General features: G+C 38.4%; 1 long non-coding RNA gene across 2 annotated transcripts in view; it reads right to left on the bottom strand.

Moving 5' to 3' along the window:
- Window positions 1-841: 841 nt before the first annotated feature.
- LOC130830994 (uncharacterized) overlaps window positions 842-20,189 on the bottom strand; it is a 72,969-nt gene continuing 53,621 nt past the window's right edge. For both annotated transcript variants that reach the window (XR_009047931.1, XR_009047932.1), the window contains 2 exons: window positions 14,025-15,982; window positions 842-4,957 (listed from right to left, as the gene is read on the bottom strand). This is a non-coding gene — a long non-coding RNA (uncharacterized LOC130830994). The remainder of the gene's footprint in view (window positions 4,958-14,024; window positions 15,983-20,189) is intronic.

The following is a 20,189-nucleotide window of genomic DNA, read 5'->3' as shown; positions in this document are numbered from 1 at the left end:
ACACAGACATATATATACTACCAACTGTAAAATAGTCAGTGGGAAGTTGTTGTATAACAAAGGGAGTCCAACTCGAGGATGGAAGATGCCTTTGAGGACCGGGGGGGGGGGGCTTGGGGGGGGGGAGTCAAGGAAGGGAGGGAAGATGGGGATATGTGTATAAAAACGGATGATTGAACCTGGTGTACCCCCCCAAAAAAATAAATAAATAAATTAAAAAAAAAAAAAAAAAAAAAAGAATCTGCCTGCCAATGCAGGGGACATGGGTTCGATCCCTGGGCCAGGAAGATCCCACATGCCACAGAGCAAATAAGCCCGTGCGACACAACTACTGAGCCTGTGCTCTAGAGCCTGTGCTCCACAACATAAGAAGCCACCACACTGAGAAGCCTGCACTCTGCAACAAGTAGCCCCTGCCTGCCACAACTAGAGAAAGCCCACATGCGGCAACAAGGACCCAACACAGCCAAATAAATACATAAATAAATTTATTATTTTTTTAAAAAAGAGGAAATTGATAACGGTGCTACATGCCAGTAGTGGGCAGAATTCTAAAGGTGAGGATTAGAGAAAAACCCAGAAGAGATGGTGCCTATGCTTTTGTTGTCTGCCTTAGTAGGAAAGCACCCGGAATAACACTGTGATCTACCAGACAAATAGAGTAGACTAAAGGGTAAGCCCCCTCCCACACATGCATATGGTTGGCAATCATCAGGTAAGTTCAGATCCTGCTGAGGAGGAAGGTCAGGAATGATAGATAGATAGATAGATAGATAGATAGATAGATAGATAGATAGATAGATAGATAGATAGATAGATAGGGATAGATAGATAGATAGATATAGATATAGAGAGATCTAGAGATAGAGGTATAGATATACAACCCAAAGAACTTGGGTTAAATCGGTCTATTGAATACTACAGTGAAGAAAAGAAGGGCAGTACATTTAAAGGGGTTTAAGGTGAGCAATGTTCTCCTCCCTGCTCCAACAATATTCTAGAGATCATCACATGGAAGACATCTGAGGCTGGGGCTAAGCAAGCATCAGAAGTAGAGGTGGGTTATGATTCCTTCTTTAGACAAAAATGACTAATATGTGAAAGGACAGTGAGTGGGAAGTTGTCACCATACACATACTTACTGAGAAACTTGAATAAACACTCAACACAACAAAAACAAAGAACCAGGAGCTGGAAATTTTGGAGAATGACCACAGAGCACTGCCAAAAAGAGATACACCTCCTCATGGTGGCCCATGATCTTGACCAAGCCTCACCACTCTGACTGTCTGTCTCAGTACATTCTCTCCATCCCTTCCTGTTTCCAGAACACAAACTTCATCCTTGACATCTTTGGCTCCTGGAACAATCATTCACTTAGAGTTTCAACTTATATTCCCCTTGACAAAAATGCCATGTGTCATTGTGACCCTAGGCATCATGGCTAATTTTCAGGTTATCTCCTCTCAGTGCACCTGATCCCATAGACTGCTTCAGTTGCAGTGGTCTCCTCATCTCCAACCTTGTCTGTACTGACCTTATAGTTAAGAGTTTTGGAAGTCAGGGACATGTGCTTTGTGTATTCTCTTATAAGACTGAAAGAAGGTCTTGCATAAATCATGATATTTTAGATTTGGAGTAGAACTTCATGGTCATCTGATCTACCTTTCTATTACACAGTTAATGTTGAATGCTCAATGACTATTAGGATCCTACTGACCTTTAAAATTTCCTTTATGTTTAAAATAAAATTACTAAAAACATTTGTGTAAGGGTTTTTGCATAAACATACAGTTTCATTTCTCTAGGATAAATATCCAGGAATGCAGTTGCTGGGTCATATTATAGATGTGTGTTTAGCTTTTTAAGAAGCTGCCAAACTGTTTTCCAGATACCATTGTACATTTCCACCAGCAATGGATGAGTGATGGAGTTTCTCCACATCCTCAGCAGCATTTCCTGGAGTCACTATGCTTTATTTTAGTTATTCTGTTGGGTGTGTAGTGATCTCACTGTGGTTTTAGTTTGCGTTTCCCTAATGATGTTGAACACATATTGATGTGCTTATTTGCCATCTGTATGTCTTCTTCAGTGAAATGTCTGTCCATGGATTTTGGATCAGTCTTGTAATCGGGTTGATTTTTTTTTTAACCGTTGAAGTTGTCGAGTTCTTTATATATTTTAGATATAACTCCTTTGTCAAATATGTGGTTTGCAAATATTTTCTCCCAGTCTCTAGCTTGTCTTTTCATCCTCTTAACAGGGTCTTTCACTGACAAATTTTTAAATTCTGATGAAGTTCAATGTATTAATTTTTTTCCTTTTATGAATAATGCTTTTAATGTTAAGTCTAAGAACACACTGGTTAGCCCTAGATCCTGAAGACTTTCTCTGATACTATTTATCTAAAAGTTTTATAGTTTGATGTTTTACATTTAAATCCATGATCCATTTTGAGTTAATTTTTGTATATGGTGTGAGACTTAGGTCAAGGTTCAATTTGCTTATGGATGTGCAATTTCTCCAGCACCATTTGTTAAAAAGGTTTTTCAGTTTTTTGAGTGATTATAAATAGTATTGTATTTTTAATTTTGTATTTTTAATTCAGCACTATGTTGAATACAAGCAGTAAGAGCAGAGATCTTTCCCTTGTTCCCAATCTTAGGGAGAAATCAGTCTATCAACTTTAGGTATAACGTTAGCTGTAGCTTTTTGTAGCTTTTCGGTACTATCTTTGCTTTTGTTATCAGGGTAAGACTTTTTTCATACAATGAATTGGGAAGTGATCCTTCCTCTTCTCTTTTCTGAAAGATATTGTGTAGTATTGGTCCTTCAGTCCTGAGATTCCCTTGCCAGTCTGCCTTCTTTTCTCCACCTTTCAGAGTTTTCTTTTGGTGTCTTATATATAATGTCCAGGGGTTTCAGTTGTATCAGCAGAAGGGATAGTGAAAAGTACTTCTCCATCTTCCCAGAAGAGTTCAATTTTCCCATGTTTTAAATGAGAATGCTGGCCTGTAATGGTCTCTCAAGATCTTTCAAGTCAATAAATTATGTTATCTCATGATATATTAAAACCTTGTTTGCTTTTTTGTGTGTGTTTACTGGGGCATTGTAATCATTATGCCAGAAACATGTTTTCTAGTTCCAACTTTATAATGTACCCCACATGGTTTCTGCTTGGATGGGGAGAAACACAGGAAAATTCTTGAGATGGTATCGCTATTCCCTTCAGTAAAAAGGCCAACCCATTGTACCTTTTATGAGGTGGTGATTGCTTTGGGAGGAACCCTGCTTTAGAATGTGGAAGGTCCAGGAACTCCCAAATGAGGTGGAGAGTCAAAGAGTTGAGAACCCCTGATAAAGGGTAAAATATCCTTTACCCAGAAGCACAGGCTTTATTCACTAAAGGCATTTCTCATAACATTAAAATGCAAATTCAAACACTGCCTATAAAAACTGACACCAGCATATGCTTTCAGAATTCTTTATCATTTCATGTGCAAGCTCATGTCCCACACACGATGGTTAGTCTCTGAAATTGGCTCCATTGGGATGCACAGCAGTGTTAAAACTTGTTCAAATGTTAATGCAAGCAATTGCTGTTGATTTCCTGTTTACCCTAATACAACAATGTGAAACGCTATTCATTCAGCCAGCATTTATTCTCCTCCCAGATAGTTCTCCCACCTGGCTCTCATTCCCTTGCTCCTTCTTCTCTTTACCCAGACTCATTCCTACAGAAATGCCCTTCATTCTATTCATTTCTCCCATGCTTCCACTATCTTTGTTCAATCATTTACCAATGGATTTAAAATAAAATTAAAACAAATATCATGAAATTTTATATTGATTATCTAACCCCAACATTTAATCTAAGCAGAATAATAATTATTCTGTACTTCAATCTGTTTCTTAGTTGTATTTTTATAGGGATGATTTTTTTCAATATAGTAGTCTAATTTTAAAAATTGAGGTATGATTCATATACCATAAAATTCACCATTTTAAAGTGCACAATTCGTGACTTTTAGGATATTCACAGGTTGTATGAGGTCCATGAAGGTACTGACAGAGTTGATGAATGAAGGGCATGCAGGGTGGAGTTTGAGGGAGTGGGCAGCTGTATGATATTCTAAGGGGTACAGAAATAAAGGAGAGTGTGTAGAAGTGATAAGAAAATTCCTGGGAGGGTGCGATCCCCCCATACCAAGATGGAAATGCAGAAAAGCAGAAGGTCCCAGCAGCTAGAAAGAGTCAGTCAAGGAGTCCTTAGCCTGACAGAGTTTAAATCCAACTGGGGAGCAAAGTGTGTTCATGCACAAAGCAACTGGGGACCCCTTCCATGTAATTGTGCTGGTGAATCTCAGGGTAAGGACAGAGCCCATCACTCCTCTGCTGGTAAAGTTCACCTCAGGTCTACTCACAGTTGTCACAGTCATCGCCTCTTCTCCTCTGTGCCATTGGTCATACTGTCTTTCCATCCTAAATGCCATCCCTAGAACATCCCATCTTTCATTGCCCACCCCCTGTCCTCTATGAAATATTCTCCTGTGATCCTGTCCATAGTGAATCCTCTCTTATCATTGCATTTTTAAGGAAATATCACCATACAGAAGTCATCGTATATTTGCCAGCAGTCTGATCACCAGCTGCCAGATAATCTTGATCTTGCAGCCTAACTCATAACCCTGCCTCACTGTAACTGTCAGCAGCTTGCATGATCACTATTTCTTTCCAAGTGATCATTTAAAGGATTGTAACCAGGTGTATCTGTCTGCGAGGGCTACTAAAACCAAACATCATACACTGAGTGGCTAAAACAACAGATACCTATTTTCTCACAATTATGGAGGCTGAATGTCCCAGATCAAGGTGCTGTCAGGGCTGGGTTTTGGTGAGGTCTCTCTTCCTGTCTTGCAGATGGCTGCCTTCTTGCTGTCCTCACATGGCCTTTCTTCTGTGTGTGTATGAAAAGAGAGAGGAAAGGAGAGCGAGAGAGAGAGAGAGAGAGAGAGAGAGAGAGATCTGATATCTCTTCCTCTTCTTATAAGGACATCAGTCCTATCAGGTTAGGATCCCATTCTTATGACCTCATTTAACCTTAACTGCCTCCCTAAAAGCCCTATGAGCAAATAGTATCACATTGGGGTTTAGGACTTCAACATATCCAATTCGGGGGACACAATTCAGTCCATAACACCAGGAAAAGACTGGGGATCCCTGCCACATACAAGAAGACCTAGAAAATAATCCCCGACTCCTGTATTTCCACGAACTTAACGAAGGTAAAAAGCTTGTCTCAGTGGAATAACTACATGCACACACACACACAGAATAGGTCATCTTTAAACATTTTTCACACATACCATAATAATCTTGATAGTAACAGTAATGCCACCCAATTCCTTGCATTTTTCAGACTGTCATCTAAAAGTTTTTATCATAAGTTTTAAGCTGTTGCAAAAGATTCAATGTCTGGTCCGATGGATTGTGAACATTGAAACTTTAAAATAAAACTGTGAACATTACTCATTTAATCATCACCATTTTAAAAATACAAGTTCTTTTTCTAATGAACATAAATTTTAAATTGCTCCTTTTTCTCCTTGAAATTGTATCTCAATGCCACTTCCTCACAGGATTATATCATATTGTAATAATACATTTTATACATCAGAGTCATTTACTGATCACCCTATTTTTCTTCAACAAAAGAAATGAAATTAGTTTTAAAAAAATTCCTGTGACTAGAGGTTAAAGTGTTAAACATTAATCTGGGTTGACTTACTATTAATTTATTATTCTTACACAAATGATCAAAGCAACCTACATATATAGTAGACTTTCAAAAGGATAACTACATGTAAGAACTAAAATTTTATTGGAAACTCATCTATGAATGAGATGTGAGCTTCCTCCATTTAGCTGTTCATATATCTGTGAATGAATATTACTTTTAGAGCTCTCAGACACAGCTAAACATTAATTCTACTCCTTACTTTTATAACTAAGTGTAAACACTGAAAAAATAGCTCATATAGTTGAAAAATAGCTCATATAGTTGAATGAGAATTGGGATCCTTTTGTTATAGCAAATTCCTCAGTTCTTTGAACTCAGAATTATATGCTAAGAATCACATGATGATCCCTCCCCTCCCCCTGCCCCTCCTCCTTTCTCTCTCTGTCTCTCTCCCCGCCATGACCCCTCTCTCTGTCTCATACGCCAGGTTCTCTGCAAAGCATGTTACATGAATTATTTTATGTAGTCTCCTAGCAACTCTATGAAGTATGGCCTTTTATGATTCCCATTCTGCAAATGAAGAAATTGAGGAGGAGACTGACTCTCCAAGTCACAAGTTTAATAGATGGCAGAGCGTGAATTCAAAGCCAGACAGAGGCAGCACCCAGAGCCTGCACTCCTAGCCACGACCCGTCACAGTAGGCGGTACAAGAAAGTCCAATTCTGTCCCAGTACTTGGAGCACATGTTTGTCCGCCAGTTGTCTAATGAGAGCTAAAACCCCAGAAATAGGAAAGTTCCATAAACGCTATTCAAAAGTTCATTCAATCCATTTTCAGTCTCCTAGAGATTTGCTACCCAGCAGCTCCTGAACAAAAGACCCAGTTGCCCGCTTGATGATTTTTAGACGCTAGCTGGAGGAACTGTCACGTTGAAAGATCCTTTCACAGTATTTTCAGGGATTGTCAGGCAGTGTTTTTCACCCTTTCCATCCCAGCAAAGTACAGACTGGCTCTGACTCTCCATCCTATATTCAGGACCTCAAGTGTCCAAAGAGTTGGTTCAACTCAGCCTCATCACCTCCTCTTGGTCTCTAAGCTTCGATTTCTGTGTCAGGCACCACTGAAATGCTGTTTGGTCAACTCAACCCTGTGTTAGGATCTCAAGGTATGGGGTGGGGTGAGCAGCATATTTCTGTTTATTTTCATTAGATTCTAGCAGTTATATCATGGCAGTGTTGATGTACTGGGGCTGCCATTGCCTACTGTTCAAGAAAATGGGGATTGGAGCTGTTGGCAGAGGTCCTGTGGGCACTAGGGAGGGAGGAGGTGAAGAGTGGTCAGAGTCATGTTTGGAAGTAAGAGGAGCCAATGGAAAACCTTGGGTCTTGACTGTGCCCAATTGGCCGATGAAATGATCCTGATTGGGTAACTGGCTGTGCAGGTCTAGAGTCTGGCTAGCAACAGCCCTGTACATCTGGGCACACTGCGGCCTGTCTCAGCGGCAGCTGATTTTGGGCTTCACGGCTATTACCCACAGTCAGGAGTAACGTCTTTCATTCTGAGACGTCTAAACCCCCAACCACAGGCCTGTGTTTCTCCAGGGCAGAGGGCAAATGCAATTACATCTGTGACCAATTTACACAGCTGGGAGCTCAGCCTCCTGACAGAAACATTTATTTGAGGTTCAAGTCTCCAGGGAGCTGGGAAGCCAGACAGGAAGTGAGGTCCAGTAAGCCTTTGTTGCTTGCTAGTCTGAGCCTTGAAAACAAAGCACAACAACAGAAAAGGTCAACTTCGGCTTTCATAAGCTAGAAATGAGACCACTCTCTCTACAAACCAGGAGGATTTTCGAGGCAGAGAAGAGAATAAGAATATTCAGATAAGACCTGGCTGCCCCCGAGAGAAGACGACTCATCCACACTTGTGTGGGGAGGCCACATTGACTCCATTGAAGGTCCAAATAGAACAAAAAGGCAAAGGAAGGACACATTTTCTCTCTCCTTGAGCTAAGAAATACATCCTCTTCTGCTCTTGGACATCAGAGCTCCTGGCTCTCAAGGTTTGCAACTCCGGGACTTATGCTAGTGGCCCCATTGTTCTCAGGCCTTTGGCCCCAGGGTGAATTAACGAGCAGCTTTCCTGGTTCTCCAGCCTGCAGACGGCATATTGTAGGACCTTTTGGCCTCCATAACCATGTGAACCAATTCCTACAATAAATTTCATCTCATATATGTACACCTTTGTATATCTCATTGGTCCTGTTCTCTTCAGAACCCTGACAAGTACATCTACCAATGGACATCTGGGTAGTTTTCACTTTTAACTGTTATGAACAATGTTGCTTTGAATATTAGTGTATAAATGTTTATGTGGACATATGTTTTCATTTCTCTTGGGGAAATACGTGGGAGTGGAGTTGCTCGGTCATATGATAACCCTATATTTAAGCATTTGAGGAACTGACAGACTGTTTCCCAAAGCAGTTGTACTATTTTAGGTTCCAACCAGTAGTATATGAGGATTCCAATTTGTCTACTTTCTTGACAACACTTGTTATTTTCTGTTTTTTAAATTATAGCTGCCTTAGTGGGTGTTAATTGGTATCTAACTATAGTTTTGATTTGCATTTCCTGATTGCTAATTATGTACAGCATCATCTGCTTGTTGGCCATTTATATATCTTCTTTGGAGAAATGTCTATTCAGATATTATGTCCATTTTTCAAATGGGCTGTCTTTTTATTGTTGAGTTGCAATAGTTCTTTATATATTATAGATATGAGTCCCTTATCATATACATGATTTGCAAAAAATTTTCTTTCATTCTGTGGGCTTGTTTTCACTTTCTTGATGGCATCCTCTGGAACACAAAAGTTTCAAAATTTAATTATGCCCTGTTTATCTTTTCTTTAATTTCTTTTGCTTTTAGTATCATATTCAAGAAACCACTCCCTAACACAAGGGCACCAAAACTTATACCTATGTTTTCCTCTAAGAGTTTTAGTTTTAGCTATTGCATGGGTTTTGATCCATTCTGATTTATATATGGTGTTTGAGAGGGTCCAAATGCTTGTTTTCAATTTATTTTTGCATATGTCTATACATTGCCCCAGCACCATATGTTGAAAATCTATCCTTTCCCCATTGAATGGTCTTGGCATCTTGGTTGAAAGTCAATTGACTGTAAATGTGAGTTTATTTCTGGACTCTTAAATCTATTCTATTGATCTATATGTCTGTCCTTATGCCAGTACCACACTGTCTTGACTACCGTAGCTTTGTAATAAGTGTTGACGTTGGGAAGCGTGACTCCTCCAACTTTGTTCTTTTTTTTCAAGATTATTTTGGTTGTTCTGAATCCCTTCAACTTCAATTTCAATATGAATTTTGGGGTTAGCTTGTCAATTTCTGAAAAGAAGTCAGCTTGGATTTTGATACAGATTGCATTGACTCTATAGATCAGTTTGAGTAGTATGGCCACCTTAACAATGCTAAGGCGTTTGATCCATGAACACAGGGTGTCTTTCCATGTTTTTCAGTCTTGTTTAATTTGTTTCAACAATGTTTGTAGTTTTCAGAGTATAGTGAGTCTATCCTCTTGGGGGGATTATATTTATTTCTAAGTATTTTATTACTTTAATGCTATTATAAATGAAATTCATTTCTTAATTTCATTTTTTGGTTTACTCATTGCTCCTGCAAAAAAATACAATTGATTTTTGCATAACCTTGATGAACCCATTTATCAATCCTAATGATTCTTTAGTGGACTCCTTAGGATTTTCTATAACCAAGATTAGGTCATCTGAAAATATAGTTTAACTTCTTCCTCTCTAACCTGGATTCCTTTATTTCACTCTTGCCTAACTGCCCTGGCTAAGACCTTTTCTATTTCAGCTGTCTGAGGAGCTGAATTTCTGTTATCAGCCATCACAGAAGGATGAATTAGGTGCTCCAGCTCCTTTAGCCAGGCAGTTAATGCTTAATATTCAGCCTACCACCCAAATCGAGAGATACACATGCCCCAGGGTGTATTTCAATAGAGCTAAACAAGTCTCTGGCACTAATCAGGCATGTGCTTGGTCAGTTTACTACTGTGTTCCCATGTGGGGTTCTGGGACACCAGTAAAGAAGAGAGGAATATCTTTGGATGTGGAACCATTTCTGTGAGGGCTAACACTCTTAGGACCTCAGCCAGAGAAGGAAATAGAGGAGCTCACAGAGGAAGAGATTGGGGCTCACACACATACACAGACAGAATTGCAACCGCGGCCTGGACAAACCTCCCATCTCCTGCCCGCCATCCACACTGCCCACTGCAGGTCGAAACAGAAGAGAAAATCACTGCTTTTTCGGGCTACTAACCAAGTGAGCTCTTTCCTTCTCAGACTTGGAGTCAACAAATTCTGTAAGCCATCGTAATTAATGAGGAAAGCGCCAAGTCAGGCATGTTTTTCTAATGCTTTCAAGCATTCTGTGCTTCTAGCACTTCTCTGATTGACTGGGCTTGGGAAGATATCCAAAGAGATCTCTGAGATTGTACATACTTGCAGGGACTGTTTGCTGTGAGGTGGAAACAGACCTTTCTCCCTCACTGGAGGCAGCGTTGTGGCCCCCGAGACTTCAGCAACAAAATGAAATAAACGTCTTCGTTTGCAGGCAAACTGTGCAGAGCAGGCTTTGTGGGGGAGCCTGCAAAGGTGGAAGAGCTATTCAGAGGTTGCCAGAGCCCGAGAATAAACTGGCTTTGATGAGGCTTATGGACACGATCCAGTTTTTAGCAAAATCTATGCCCAACCTCCCTGAAGTGCCCCATTGAGAAAACGGCTTGAAAATAGGTTGAATGACATGGGGAGCAACATCGGTAGAATAGCTTTAATGAGCCAAAAAATGTGGTTTCAAATGCCCCTCTGAGTGCCACTGCCTGGCTTTGCCAGCGGATGTAAAAGCTGTGCACTGGGGCAAACTCAGAGAGACACGAAGTGGTGCTTGTGCAAACTCTAAGGCAGTCAGTTGCATTCATGTTCAAGTCCAGAAAATTTACTCATGTGGGGAAAGATGTCTGAGCTGAAGGAGAATTGTTTATGGTCTTGAATGCACTGTAGGGCTGGGGGCAGGGTGTGTGTAGAAGGAAATCTCTCGGATCTCCTGCAGAGAGAATTTCTGGCTGTGCTTTGCCTTTGGCTCCCAGAAAGGGGGAAGGGGGCTGTTTACTATATAGTCAGATCCTGATTATTCAGGAGCTGATTATCCATTTCATGGATTCATTGGCCTTGGGCCTCTCCTCCTTTTGAAGGGTTTCCTGACTTTTGGGGATGTTGCTGCTCAGCTGATGCCAAATAGTAGAAAGAATGAAAAGAGACTAAAAATATTTTTACCATATGCGAGCAATTTCTATAAACAATCTGATCAGGAAAAGGGAGCAAACTCTGTGGTTAAAATAGTATCTGGGCCTTGCTGGGGGGATTTCCTTCTCTGTTCCCTGTATGTGGTGTCTTGAGCCCCCACCGCTGTTGGGACTCCATAGAAGATTTGCTGGGGGAAGCTCTGGAAGGCAATGCTCATGAAGGGAAGATGGGGAGAGAGAGCAGCCAGCTGGGCTCACAGTAAGGAATGTTGACTGCAGAGAGTCAGGCAAGGTGATGGACCCTGAAGAAACATCTGGGCTCTGACTACACTTGATCTACAGCTACTTATATCTCATCAGCAGGATGCAAGTTCCATCCAGCTCCTAGACACCAAATGATTAGACACTTGGTGATGGTGACTTGAGGGGAATCAGTAACAAATGCCCAGAGACCAGAAGCAAAAATACAGATCTGTGAGGATATCCGGAGAAGCCAAACCCCAAGAAAGTCATGAAAATGGAAGATGAAGATACTACTCCACAGGAGAAGTTGCATTAATCATTGGAGAGGAAAGTGGGGTGACCTTTCATAAAATTAGCAGCAGAAGAGTCTTATGACTTCAAAGATACCTTCCTTTAATAAAGGTTTCTTAGAAGGGACTAACTCTTTTATGTTAATATACTGAAGGCTTAGGACTGATTAATGTCATTACTTTGAATTGTAATCTCTTCATTAACCTCTCTCACTTTCCTTTATTAGTAACCATTTATATTTTTTAATTTATATGATACATGTAATAAAATGATTGCAATTATACTTTAAATTTGTAATTAGGATTTTTAAATAATTCAAACTGAGCTTTACAAAGAGTTCTTCCCTGCTCCATCACTCTCGTTCTTTCCTCTAATTTCACTGCTTAATTCAAAATGAAAGAGTTTTTATTGCAATTGAAACAGAACAGGAATATTTCAATCTTAAGTCTTTAACCTTGCTCTTGATTTTTCCCGCTTGTTATCAAATTTAAGAATATTCAGGGCTTTTGGTTCAAATATCTATTGTTTTTACTGGTGAGGTTGACAGAAGCTCCCACCGAAGACAAGGTGTATCGTAAACTAGAACAACTGATCCTAAAAGCTTTCTCCACCCCTCACTGCTAGGATGTTGCAGAAACAAAAAACAAGTTTAACAGTAATAACAGTCTTTAAACTTCTTTAGTTCTGGTTGACTTTGAGATTCTAATAAGTTTCTGGACTTTCTTCACAGAAAAGTCCACATGAACACAAAAACACAGATTCCCTAAAGCTATTCTACTTTGGTTAGAGTCTCCTGAAGCAAAACTGTGGTTCTACAGTTGCATCCTTGGGAGGTGAGCTTTAAAGAGGATTTGGAAAGTTTTTTTCTTTATAATTGACATAAAGAAATAAAGGATTGCCAAAAAATTATGAAAGGAAGGCAGTGGCGGAACTCAAAGGAAACAGATGTGCAAAAAATAAAATAAGCAAACTTACAGAAGAAAAGTGCAAAGAGAAGGTTACAGGAAACCTCTTGTGGCAACACTACATGGGAGTTTACTCTGTCTTAACCTCAGCAGCACCCAGGAAAGGGAGGACCCCAGAGTAAAATGATCTGCAAAATTGCTTTTCAGAAGCATTATAATGATACTGACAATTTGAAGCAAGCCTGTGGGAGGACAGCAGGGAGAAGAGAGTCTGAATTCAGAAGACTCCAGCAGGAGATGCTCTGTGATGGAATCAGACTCGACAGGCAGAGGCATTTACTTCTGCTGTCATCTCAAAACAGAAATCTCAGACGACATATCTAGTATGCTCTTGAGATGCAACCATGTGTCAAAGGAAGAGGAGGCATACAGTCAAGCCACAAGGGAGAACCTGCCCTGAGTGGTTGAGATGACTCAGACATCTTCCCAATTCCTAAGAAAACAAGGGCAGCTCTCTCCTGCTATGGGATGGCTTGGTTAAATACAAGTTGATTGAAGATGCATTGGGAGTACCTACTGTCTTTAGACAAACTGTACCTTGGGGTCTTTCCACAGAGCTAGCCACTGGTCTAGCAATAACCAATATTAAAGGGGTTTGGCAAAAACATGTCTAGTCAAGCAGTTTGAAACTGATAGGTTTGTGTTGAGGAGTCTGTTACTGGATGTTTCCTAAAGTAGCAACAAATGAGTCAAAAGCTCCTAACAGTTATGTTTTGCTCCAAGAACAGTGTGTTGCTATAGTGGTAGAGATAAAAATCATAGAAATGCTGTTATTAGTTTTAAACGAGGACAACACCATTTCACATTTCTATACAATTAATACTTGTCTTGATCAGGAATAGAAAATGTTATGTAGAGATTATTCAAAACAGTTGATCAGGGACTTCCCTGGTGGCTCAGTGGTTAATAATCCGCCTGCCAATGCAGGGGACACCAGTTCTATCCATGGCCGGGGAAGATCCCACATGCCATGGAGCAACTAAGCCCATGTGCCACAACTACTGAGCCTGCACTCTAGAGCCTGCAAGCTGCAACTACTGATGCCTGCATGCCTATAGCCTGTGCTCTGCAAAATGAGAAGCCACCACAATGAGAAGCCTGTGCACCACAATGAAGAGTAGCCCCTGCTCACCACAACTAGAGAGAAGCCTGCAAGCAGCAATGAAGACCCAACACAGCCAAAACAAATATATTAATTAATTTAATTAATTAATTAAAAAGAAGTTTAATCAGAAATCTGGCCAATATGGCCTTATAGACTTATTCCTTGAGACCTCCCTTCTCCTCCAAACACATAGCAATAATATATAAAATAGGAAAGCAATAAAGAATATGAAAATATGAAAAACAAAATTAGAAAGATATTGTGCATTGTTACTGCTAGCTGCTGTAACAATCTCTAAAATCTCAGTGGTATAAGAGTTTATTTCTTACTCACGTAAATTTCAACCAGATATCCATGGGCTGCCTTCCGTGCAGTGACTCGGGGACCCAGGCTCCTTCAGTTTTATAATTCTTCCATCTCTTAAGAGTCCTTCACTTCCAGCCAATGGCCAAGAGAAACAGCATGCAACAGGACATGGTGGAGTTTTTTTTGGGACAATTCTAGAAATGTCATGTATCACTTCTGCCCACATTCCTTAGCCATAACTCAGTCATATGGCCATACCCAATTGCAAAGGAGGTTGTAAATGTAGTCTAGTTTTGTGCCATGAAAATAGAAGAAACATATTTTAGTAAACACAAAAATATCTGCCTACGTAGTCAGACATCCTTATGGTCCAAACACCTCCATGGTGATACACATCACCATAGATCAATGGCAGAACAAAAACACACAAAAAAATAAGCAAGAAGTAACATCACTGGGTACTGCACTGCAGGAATGCAAGCATAAAGGGTGGCCAAAAGATTCAGCTCCTGGAAAATGTGCTTCCCATAAGTTGAGAGGCTGGGATATGTTTACTGCTGGAGTCTCTGACTCAAGAAAAAATATATTGAAAAATGCTGCCTGATGGAACCATGTATAAAATACTGCATACCTGGGGAGGTGGATGGACATAGACACAGCCTCTTAATCAGAAACTGAGGGAAGCTTCTATTTATATCTGTGATTTCACCATTATCATCAAAGGGCAGGAGAGGCCCATTCTGACTTTGTAATGAATAGAGGCAATTGTAATGATAGAAGGAATTGTAAACCCTCTAGACAGGGAGGGGTCAGCACAGAAAAAATGAATGGGATGAAAAGTCAAAGACAAGATTATCCTACAAATCCCAATTCCAAAACATATCAAAGAATATAACACTGAGCAAACAAACAACACATAGATGACAAAAACAACTTCCAAAATTAAAAATCAGAAAATAAATTGAATCTGGATAAATTTATAAAGGATATTTTGAAAAAGACCTAAAAATAGTTATGCCTGGAATATTCAGAGAGATAAGGAAATTATATCCATGAAGTAGAACAGGAGATTATATTTCTAAAAATCAGCCAAACATAAATAAAAAGAGGAAGATATGAAAAAAGAATCAATAAAATTTTAGAAATAAAAAATATTAAACAAAAATTGCCATTGAAAATTTTTAAATATTGGGAGTTTAAAAGAAGTGAAATTGGGCTTCCTAGGTGGCGCAGTGGTTAAGAATCTGCCTGCCAATGCCGGGGACACAGGTTCGATCCCTGCTCCAGGAAGATCCCACATGCCGTAGAGCAACTAAGCCCATGCGCCAGAACTATTGAGCCTGTGCTTTAGAGCCTGTGAGCCACAACTATTGAGCCCATGTGCTGAAGCCCATGCACCTAGAGCCCGTGCTCCTCAACAAGAGAAGCCATGGCAATGAGGAGCCCAGGCACCACAACGAAGAGTAGCCGCCACTCACCACAACTAAAAGAAAACCCGCACACAGCAAAAAAGACCCAACACAGCCAACAAAATAAATAAATAAAAAAATAAGTAAATAAATAAATTTTTAAAAAATAAATAAATAAATGAAGTGAAATTACTGCATACCAAGGACTGAGGATGAAATTTAAGTGGTAGACAAAATACACTAATTAAAAATCAAGAAAGACTGAAAATAAATAAGATTTAACTCTAGAGGCTAGGAAAACAATAATAGAGTAAACCTCAAGTTAGTAGAAGAAAGAAAATAATGAAAGGGAGGATGTGAGGGGAAATTGTGTTTTTTTTACCACCATGTGATGCTCTTTAAAGAAAAGGAGTGTATTTCTTTCTTCCTTCTGCTGGCTGGAACATGGAGGTGATGGTGAGGCCTGGATACACCATCTGAGAGCGTGGGATGGAGGCCATGACTTGAGGATGGTAGGATGAGATGGACTCTGGTTCCTGACACGTGAAGCCTCCAGATCCACCTGGAATGCTTAAACTGTTAGGAGAGAGAAAATACATTTCTATCATGGTTAAGCCCCTGTTCTTTTGGCCTTTGTACATTTTACATGTATAAAGATACATCCAAAGTAATAAAACTATGAAGATTCAATTCAGCAATACATAAATCTGAGGGAGGATGGGTGCACTGTTGTTTATTTTATTGTTATTCTTTAAACTGTACCATTGATGTGGATTTTTAATGTCCTCAAGGATGGCTTTTGTATGCAGAAATACTGATTTATGTTTATTTGTTCTTAGGAATTAATATTCAATTATTAACATAATTTTAAAATTCTAGTGTACCTTAGAAATACTATCATTTTATTTGTATGTCTAACTCACTTTTCTAATAACTTTTTAGAGAATTTTGTAATATTTGTTTTCTTCTACAAAGTTAAAACAACTTTCCAATAGCATATAACACTTCAAAAGGCCAACATTTATAAATATATTGTGATTTCTTTCTAAGTACATTTTTAGAATTAACAAACAAAACTGCCTCAAATACTTAAATAATTCTTCAGAAATATATTAAATTAAACATAAAAATACTGCAAAACTTAAGTTTTAAAAAATGTCTTCAATACATAATATGTCAAATTTATGTACATAATTTATCTTCTCCTTCCTCCTCCTATCTTTTTTTAGGGGAAATTTTCAATCATACACAAGAAAGAAAGAATATCCATCACTCAGATTCAACAACAATTAAATTTTTGTCCTTTTGTTTTATCTATTTCTTCCCCCTCTTTCTTTATAAGCTAAAATATTTTCGAAACAAATCGCCGACATCTTAACACCCTGTACACTTCATTATAGCTCTCTAAAAATATGGATGTTTCCCTAAAGATCTCAGTGTCATTATCAATCCCAGTAAAATTTACAATAACTTTTTTTGTATCACCCAACTCCATGTCCATAATCACAGTTGCCCAATAATCTCAAAAAATCCTTTTTACACTTGCTTTGGCCTAATCAGGATTCAAGCAAGGTCACATACACATTTGATTGTTTTGCCTCTTGAGTCTCTACAACCCAGAGTACTCTACTCTCCCTTTTCCTTTCCTGTAGAAACTGAGTCAGTTATCTTGTAGAACATTTTATATTCTGGATTTATCTGTTTACTTCCTGGTATCATTTAACATGTTCCTCTATCCCCTCATACTTCCTGTAAATGGAAGTTATCTCTGGACTCTTCAGATTAAACTTAAAAACAAAATAAAACAAAACCCTACTGTATACAACCCTCAGAATGGGAGAAAATATGAGGGTGAGTAAAAAACTATCTGCACTCTGTGGAAATTCTACAGGAAGATTGCAGATAATTTTTGACCCACCCTCGTATTTTCAAACAAAGCAACTGACAAGGGATTAATCTCTAAAATATACAAACAATTCATTCAGCTCAATATAAAAAGAGCAAAAAATGGGGGAAAGATCTAAATAGACATTTCTCCAAAGAAGACATACGGATGGCCAACAAACACATGAAAAGATGCTCAACATCACTAATTATCAGAGAAAGGCAAATCAAAACTACAATGAGGTATCACCTCACACCGGTTAGAATGGCCATCATCAAAAAGTCTACAAACAATAAATGCTGGAGGTGGTGTAGAGAAAAGGGAACCCTCCTGGTGCTGTTGGTGGGAATGTAAATTGGTACAGCCACTATGGAGAACAGTAAGGAGGTTCCTCAAAAAATTAAAATTAGAACTACCATATGACCCAGAAATCCCACTCCTGGGCATATACCTGGAGAAAACCATAATTCAAAAAGATACATGCCCACCAATGTTCATTGCAGCACTATTTACAATAGCCAGGACATGGAAGCAACCTAAATGTCCATCAACAGAGGAAAGGATAAAGAAGATATGGTATGTATATACAACGGAATATTACTCAATCACAAAAAGAAATGAAATAGTGCCATTTGCAGAGATGTGGATAGACCTAGAGACTGTCAGACAGAGTGAGGTAAGTCAGAAAGAGAAAAACAAACATCATATAATATTGCTTACATGTGGAATCTAGAAAGATAGCACACATGAACTTATTTGCAAAGCAGAAATAGAGACACAGATGCAGAGAACAAACTTATGGATACCAAGGCGGGCAGGAGAGGTAGGATGAATTGGGAGATTAGGATTGACATATACACACTACTATGTATAAAATAGATAACTAATGAGAACCTATTGTATAGCACAGGGAACTCTACTCAATGCTCTATGGTGACCTAAATGGGAAGGAAATCTGAAAAAGAGGGGATATATGTATACATATAACTGATTCACTTTACTGTACAGCAGAAACTAACACAACATTGTAAAGCAACTATACTGCAATAAAAATTAAAGACCACATTAAAAAAGCTTTATAATTCACCATACAATTCACCCACTGAAATGTACAATTCAATTATATTTAGTATACTCACAGGACTGTGCATCCATCACACCAATCAGTGTAAAACGTTTCATCATCCCAAAGAAACCCCATACCCAGTGGCAGTCATTCCCCACTCCTGCCTTTCACCCCCAGCCCACACTGTTTCTATGGATTTGCCTGTTCTGGACATTTCATGTGAATGGAATCATATAATATGTCACTGCTTGTGAATGGCTGCTTTCACTTAGCATAGTGTTTTCAAGGTTCAGACATATTGTGTCCTGTATCAGTACTTCATTCCTTTTCATTGCTGAATAATATTTCATCATATGGATATACCACAGTTTTTATCCATACATTGGTTGATGAACATTTGGGCTGTTTCTACTTTTTGGGGTATTTTAAATAATACTGCTATGAACATTCTTGTACAAGCTCTTGTGTGGACGTATATTTTCATTTTTCCTGAGTATATACCTAGGAGTGGACTTACTGGGTCACATGGTAGCTCTATGTTTAATATTGAGAAATTGCCAGATGATTTGTCTAAGCATCTACACCACTTTACATTCCTTCCAGCGATGTTGGCAGGTTCAACTTTTTTTTCTGCAAGAAAACTTGTGTACATATATATATCTGCAATTTTGTTTAATATAAAATAACCGTACAAATTGAATAATGTTACTATTCTCCAGCAATGTCTAACTTAAAAATATAATAGAAAATAGGAAGTCTTCCATCACAGCAACAGAAATCAAGGAACAAACAATGAAAGATGAGAAATTCTGTTTTGGAGAAAAATTAGAAAACATTATTGAAGGAACTATGGGGAAGAACATCCCATGAATTCAAAATTTTAAATATAGGTTTGTCTTTTAGCAAAGATCTGCATACAGGAAGAAATGAGGCCAGAGCCAGAGACTAACATGCCTCAGATCTTACAGCTACTACACTTGAAAAGAGATAAAAAAAAAAAACTACATTGTAAAAAAGAGAGTATTTGTTCAACATAAAAAGGAGAGTTTGATATTGATGATCTCTTCAAGCAAGTAAAACATTAAGCATATTTTTGTTACTTGATTGTTTTATCTTTTAGAATACATGATAAAGTGTTATAAATTATAGAAGTGTTTTATCTCTTTACCAAAGTAAAACTTTAATACTGGAGAAATAATACTGGAGAAATAATTATACCATGTCATGGATGGGAAGACTAAATATCTTAAAGCTATTCTCTTAAAATTAGTCTCTATATCAACCAAAATCCTAACAGGATGCCTTCGACAAACTGATACTGAAATATGTATAGAGAAGTAAGGGACCAAGATACAGACATTTAATATATGGGTATTTAATGATGACTGTGTAATACAGGTATAGATATATACAGATGGTTCAATAAAACAGAATAGAGACCTAGAAACAAAAGCGATCCTATATGGAGAATAGTATTTGTCAGAGTTAACATTACATATCAGTGGGCAAAAGTATTGCCTATTCAATAAATGGTGCTAGAAAAATGCGTAATCCATATAGGAAAAATACTTGGGACCCCATTCAACATAAAATATAAAATAGATCCCTGGTGCAATAAATATCTAATGGTAAACAAGGAAAATTTTATTTTTATTAAAAAAATAAGAGAACATCTTTATGTTCTGTAAGTATGAAATAATTTTTAAGCAATGTATCAGAAAAGCTCAAACAATAGAGAAAAAGATAAGTTCAACTATATTAAAATTAAAATTTCCACACAGTAAAAGACCAAGAGCAAAGATCAAAACAAACTTAGAATGGGAGAAGTTATT

This window comes from Hippopotamus amphibius, chromosome 11 (genome assembly GCF_030028045.1).
Source record: "Hippopotamus amphibius kiboko isolate mHipAmp2 chromosome 11, mHipAmp2.hap2, whole genome shotgun sequence".
Classification (NCBI taxonomy): Eukaryota; Metazoa; Chordata; class Mammalia; order Artiodactyla; family Hippopotamidae; genus Hippopotamus; species Hippopotamus amphibius.
This window is presented reverse-complemented; position numbering and strand designations above follow the sequence as displayed.